At 40.3% G+C, this 6,000-nt stretch overlaps 1 protein-coding gene across 1 annotated transcript in view; it reads right to left on the bottom strand.

The window, feature by feature from the left end:
- The window catches only part of STARD13 (StAR related lipid transfer domain containing 13), a 299,408-nt gene that overhangs the window by 148,852 nt on the left and 144,556 nt on the right, over window positions 1-6,000 (bottom strand). The gene's annotated exons all lie outside the window — the stretch shown is intronic.

Genomic DNA, 6,000 nt, shown 5'->3' with positions numbered 1-6,000 from the left:
CCTTCCTTCCTTCCTTCCTTCCTTCCTTCCTTCCTTCCTTCCTTCCTTCCTTCCTTCCTTCCTTCCTTCCATTTTTTTCAGTAGAAAAGAACTGCCATTTAGCTATTTTTACAGTGGAGTACGATTTTCACATGCCAGCCAATCTTAACTTGGACTTCTCTCCCCTTCTCAAGCTGTAGTTAGCTCCTGTACGTTCTTTCCAAATAATCTCTCTACCTTTCTTACTTTGCCTGCTTAACTCAGTCTACCATGTCATATGAGAAAGGAGTTAGGAGTTGAACTACGTGATCCCTATGGGTGATTCTAATGCTGAACTCCAGGGTAAGGCCCTGTGTGAGAGGCAAGAGTTCTGTGAGTGATGCAAAAAGGGACAGGGAGGTACTGTGGCACAGATGGCTGTTGTCTAAGTAAAAAGAGCACCTCCAGTGCCCACTTCTAGCAGGAGAAAAAACTTCAACTGAAATTCTCTCTGACCAGCAGCCACAAAAGTCCTTGCCTATCTCTCAGGAGAGAAGAATGGCCAAAATGAACCAAGTGCCAATAAACTTTTGCTTCCTTTCATAAGATGCTCTGTGGACATCTTTAAAATACAGTATATTGCAGATACAAAAGCATAGGCTGGGCAAAGCTGGTCGCTACAGAAACAGTTCTTCAAAGATTATGCAACTGGGAATGTGGAATACATTTTATGTGCTTAAATACAGTATTTTTTAAGAGCTTGACATCTTGAGATGATTAATGTCTCTGAAAAAGTGCACAGATATGTTGAAACAAGAAATGTCTCAGCACAGAATATTGCCCCCATTCTTCTCATTCTAGCTTCTGGGATCTGTTTTCTTTTTCCCTACTTCTTAGTTGCTTGACAAAAATATACTATTCTAAATTACATCTTTCTTTGGTCTCAAAGTGCTCGTTTCCTTAATATTGTATTGGGACCTTGTATAAACCAGGACTTTTTAAAAATTTTATTTCAAGTTTCCAGCTGCTATTATCATCACAGTTGAAATAATTGGAACATTTGTGTAAGAAAGCCTTGCAGCAGTCAGTAGCAATTTAGCACATAGCATATCTGGATATTGGTTCAGAGACCTGAGAGCTTGTTGTTTTTTTTTTTTTTGTATAACTCTCCTGGATTACACAGTCAAACTTGATCAGCTTTGACAACAGGTTCTAACAACAAAGCAGTGGAATTGTTGCCAAGACCAACTTACTTATAAGTAAGAACTTCAGCTATGCAACAGCTCATGTGCACACACACTTTCCCAGATTTTAAGCTACTGACTGATGGGCAGATATTGCCAATAATAATATGTTGTAAGCTGTGCATTTTTACAGAGCTTCCTTTGCTACTTGTTGTGCATCTACTATTCAACTTCTTTTGCAGATTTTTGAAAATATTGAACGGAATTGAAATGCAGCCATTTCTGGAATTTTGCATAGCAGCTGCGTGACGGCAAAGCAATGCCACTAACAGTTTTTTACAGGAAATAAAGAATGTCATCTCCAGTTGCAATAGGGGATAGGATTTCAGAGAGGCAAATTCTAATGACCAAAGTCACAATTTGGCTGAGGTCCAAGTTAACTCCTATTAATCTAAATAATTATATGAGGTCTTCAGTCATTATATTAAGGCTGATTTTAGATTTATTTTTACTACCCCAGTAAACAGGGACTGGTCAGCTGGTCACAGCATTGTCTGGGTCTTACATGAGGAAAATCTGGTTGCCATTGAGCATCCTTTCCCAAAGCCCCACAGGGAAGGTTTCCCTGGCAGACCAGAGCCCACCTAAGCCCCCTCCATCACCCAGCTCTGGCTTTACAGTGTTCCGTGTTCCAGCAGCTCAGTGGTACCCTAGTTCCTGCTGGTGTTAAGGAACTTAAGCTCAGGAAGAATGCTTGTTTCATGACATTTAACAAATCTGGGTATTCCCACTGAGAAGCAGGATGTTCACGCTGTGAAGAAGGGGCTGGCCTAGGTGGATCTACAGCTCTTTCTATCCAAAAATGTCTCTGTTTCTGTGAGAACATTTTGGTAATATCAGGCAGCACCTGTATTCCATTAACTCCAAAAGCATTTCATTGTTTACAGTAACCAGGAAATGTCGACGTCTGTGTTAGATTAACAAATCAGCAGTAACAACTGTACTTTCAGATTTTAGAGCCGAGCTGAGAGCGGTTTGCTGTGAGTTGCTGAGGGCTCTCCTTTTCCTAGTTGAAACACGAACAGGCCCATTGTACTGCCCTCGACACTGCTCAAGACAGCAGGGGGAATAAAGTTATCAAAGGATGTCTGATACTGGCTCAGTAATGGCTTCATATAGCTGGGTAGGTAAAACATAAATAGCTGTGAACTAGAAGTTTAAAACTGATTGGTGACACCAAATCTGTAGCTTCGTTACCTTTATTTTGCTTACACTATTCTTACCTTTTGCATGTAGTTGAGCGGGTTCACCAAATGGCTTAATTTCAATCAATACACAGTATCTTGGAAACAAAGCTATATTATATCTTTATACTGACAATACTACATACAGCAGAATTTAAGACAGCACTGATGTGCTGATGTGTAATCACAGTCTCTATGAAAGAATGCCACTGTGAAAATGAAATAGTCCCCACCACTTAAACCAAAAATTATTGTGATCTTTCAGATGGAGCCCCACTTCTCCATGGAAAAAGCAAACGAATCTATGCTATTTACCTGTTCACTTTTAAGAGCATCTTAACATGTTATGAAATTACCATTACATAAATAGAAACATTAAACACCATGGGAGAAAGCCAGAAAATATTATTTTCTCTCTTGGGATGGAAAGTTGTTCATTGTAAAGCAGCTTAATTCCCGAGAAAGGCAACAGCAGGGACTGCTCTGTTACTGCCCAGTGTGCCAAAGGCAGAGCTAGAGGAAGTGTTCCCATCACCTGCCACACTGTACCACAATGGGACTGGACCAACAGAGTCACTGGCTATTCCCAATTTCTGTTCTGAAATGTTGCTAGATGGTTTTGGAGGGATATAAAGGAGCTCATTGCTGTCAATCAAGTCATAAAGAATACAGTTTCACCTGGAAGACATTGTTCTCATTTATGACTTACACATATTTGGATTATTCTCCTCCCTCCTCCTCTCTGCCCTACAGCTCATCTCTTATAGCTGAGCAGGGTAAATGCAAAGTGGGTAGTATACGAAACTAGAAAGTCACAGTAGCACCTTACTCTACTTTGTACTGGTAGGAATTACCTTTCAGTGCACAGCTGATGAAACTCAAGGTTTTCTCTAACATCTCTGACAAAGGGCAGGCTCCCTTCCTACAAAGACTGACCTACCCTAGAATCATAGAATGATAGAATCATAGAATGGCTTATGTAGGAAGAGACCTTTAAGACCATCTAGTTCCAACCCCCCTGCTATAGGCAGGGACACCTCCCTCTAGACCAGGTTGTTCAAAGCCCCATCCAGCCTGGCTTCAAATGCTTCCAGAGAGGGGGCATCCACAACCTCACTGGGCAACCTGTTCCAGTGTCTCACCACACTCACAGTAAAGAATTTCTTCCTAATATCTAGTCTAAATCTATCCTCCTCCAGTTTAAAGCCATTTCCCTTTGTTCTGTCACTACATGCCCTTATAAAAAGTCCCTCCCCAGCTTTCCTGTAGGTCCCCTTCAGGTACTGAAAAGCCATCATAATGTCTCCCTGGAACCTTCTCTTCTCCAGGCCAAAGAGCCCCAGCTCTCTGCCTGTCCTGGTGGAGGAGGTGCTCCAGCCCTCTGATCATCTTTGTGGCCCTCCTCTGGACCCACTCCAACAGCTTCATGTCTTTTTTGTGTTGGGGGCCTCAGAAATGGATGCAGTACTCCAGGTAGAGTTTCATGAGAACACAGTAGGGAGGCAGCATCATTTGTAAAATAATAATAATAATAATCCCACAGAATTTAGACTAAGCATAAGTAACAACTTCACATTAATGTGAAATTCTTGACTTGCTGTGGTAATTTTCAAAATTCCCATGTGCTTCACTGAAAAATGTGTCCAGCGTGTCCACTTTCCTTTTCCCATTCATTTCCATTGTGCTCCTCAAGAATATGTGAGTATAACCCCCCTCAGATTCTGGCTGATTTGATGGTCCTTATCATTGGGAAAAGAGGTTCCAGCAACCTGGGGTACTACTTGTTCTGTTTAATGGATATCCCCCTAGCTTAAACATGAGTAGAAATTTATTACTGCAGTATGATTTATTATAAGTAAAATGATTATATTTTCTATGCATATCATTCTTTACGGCCTTCTCTTTTGCAGTGTTGACAATGCTGGAATGAGTGTGATACAGTTCCCCAGTTCTGTGATTACAGTACAATCAACGCTGTTCTGTACGGTTCACATAAATTGGCATTTTATTTGCTTTTGTGACGAGTGCTGCAAATTGAACAGCTGCTTTCACTAGGCTGTTTTAATTAAGCTGTCCATGATGTTGCTTAGGCGTTTTTCTGAACTGGTAACACTTCATCAAGAATGTGATATCAGTGAATGCTTCAATCATTCCCAGCATTACCTCACACTTAGGTAAACTGAAATCCCATTTGCTTTGAAGCTGTCAAATCACCTTGCTTTAGTGATCTGAATTTGATTCTCAGTACCCAAGGAAATCTTGAGTTTTGCTGTCTGTTCACTCATCTGTCAAGATACAGAAGCTTTAAATAATACTTTTCCTAGTAAAGGCCTTCTAGGCAACCCATTATTAGCCTCTCTTCTTTCTAAAGATGAACAGGTTTAGCGTGGCTGTTTATGACCTCTCATAAAGTTTTTTGTTCACGGACAAGTATTTCTTTCACACGCTTTCATTTCTCAGGTTGTTTCCTATCTGTTTTGAAGATCTCTGGAATACTAGCTTGGAAAGCCCAGATAAGTTTTATCTCTTCCTGTTTTCTATGAAAAAGCTGTTTCTCTTCTCTTTTACAGAGTCACAGTGGATCCTACATCTGTATTCTGACTGGATGTATTACAGCTTCCTTTGCTGTGTTTTGGTTGTTTTTTTATTTTTTATTTTTCCCCAGAAATGTTTTTTTATGTGATCATTAATATGGGATGCTATACTTGTTTTTGTTGCCTACAATGTCTTCCTTTCCTCTTTAAATATGGGTACTGCATTTATCACAACTGAGCTGATGAGTGTATCACTTTTATATCAACTTCTGACAGTACAAAGAGGACTCCAGAATATGCTTATGTTTGGGAATTTAGTCTGGAAATACCCTACCCAGGCATGAAAAAGCCATGATTTAAAGTCACCCACATTCATATCTGATGTAATGATAGATCATTATAGGATAATTGACCAGCAAGAGGAAAAACAAGAAAACGTTCTGATAGCAAGGTTAGGGAGATGAGTGTTATGCATGGCTTTAGAGCTGGCAGAGCCCATTGCCCATTTCACTGAGGACCTGGGAGCTCTGGAGGACACAGAGGTTTGGGATGGAGCCAAGAGGCAGAGAGAAGATTTCTATACTGTAAGGCATGATGAACAGGAGAGTAAGCAGACTGAGAAGCAACAGTGCATTTAAGAGGAAACAGAACAGTCAATGGAAATGGTAAGACAGGAGAAACTAAAACTGGACTTTGCAAAGAAGGATATAAACTGGACTTTGCAAAGAAGGATATAAAGAGCACGAGCTCAGATAAAAGAGCCCAGAGGACTATATGAAACAAATATGGTGGACAGGAAATATGCGTGGTGTAGAGAAGTCTGCAGTTTGTTACAAAGTACTCCGATTACAGCGCCGTGTGTTTGTGCTGCTAGTTCAGGTCAACTGAATTAACAGAGTTAAACTGTTTTAAAATGCTCATTTTTACACTTCATTCTTTCTAGCAATCCGTTAGTCAGAAAATCTAAGAAAATGTCAAAAGTAATAGATACAAGATTCATATGCCTTAATATTAGGAACCCATTGTTAAAAGAGAACTAAGGGAGGTGAGGAGATGGAGGGAAAAGGCTGTCCTATAACA

This window comes from Centrocercus urophasianus, unplaced genomic scaffold (assembly GCF_019232065.1).
Source record: "Centrocercus urophasianus isolate 14NV4802_14NV808 unplaced genomic scaffold, USGS_Curo_1.0 seq_9, whole genome shotgun sequence".
Taxonomy (NCBI): domain Eukaryota; kingdom Metazoa; phylum Chordata; class Aves; order Galliformes; family Phasianidae; genus Centrocercus; species Centrocercus urophasianus.
Note: the sequence above shows the minus strand (reverse complement) of the source record. Positions and strands in the feature narration are given on the sequence as shown.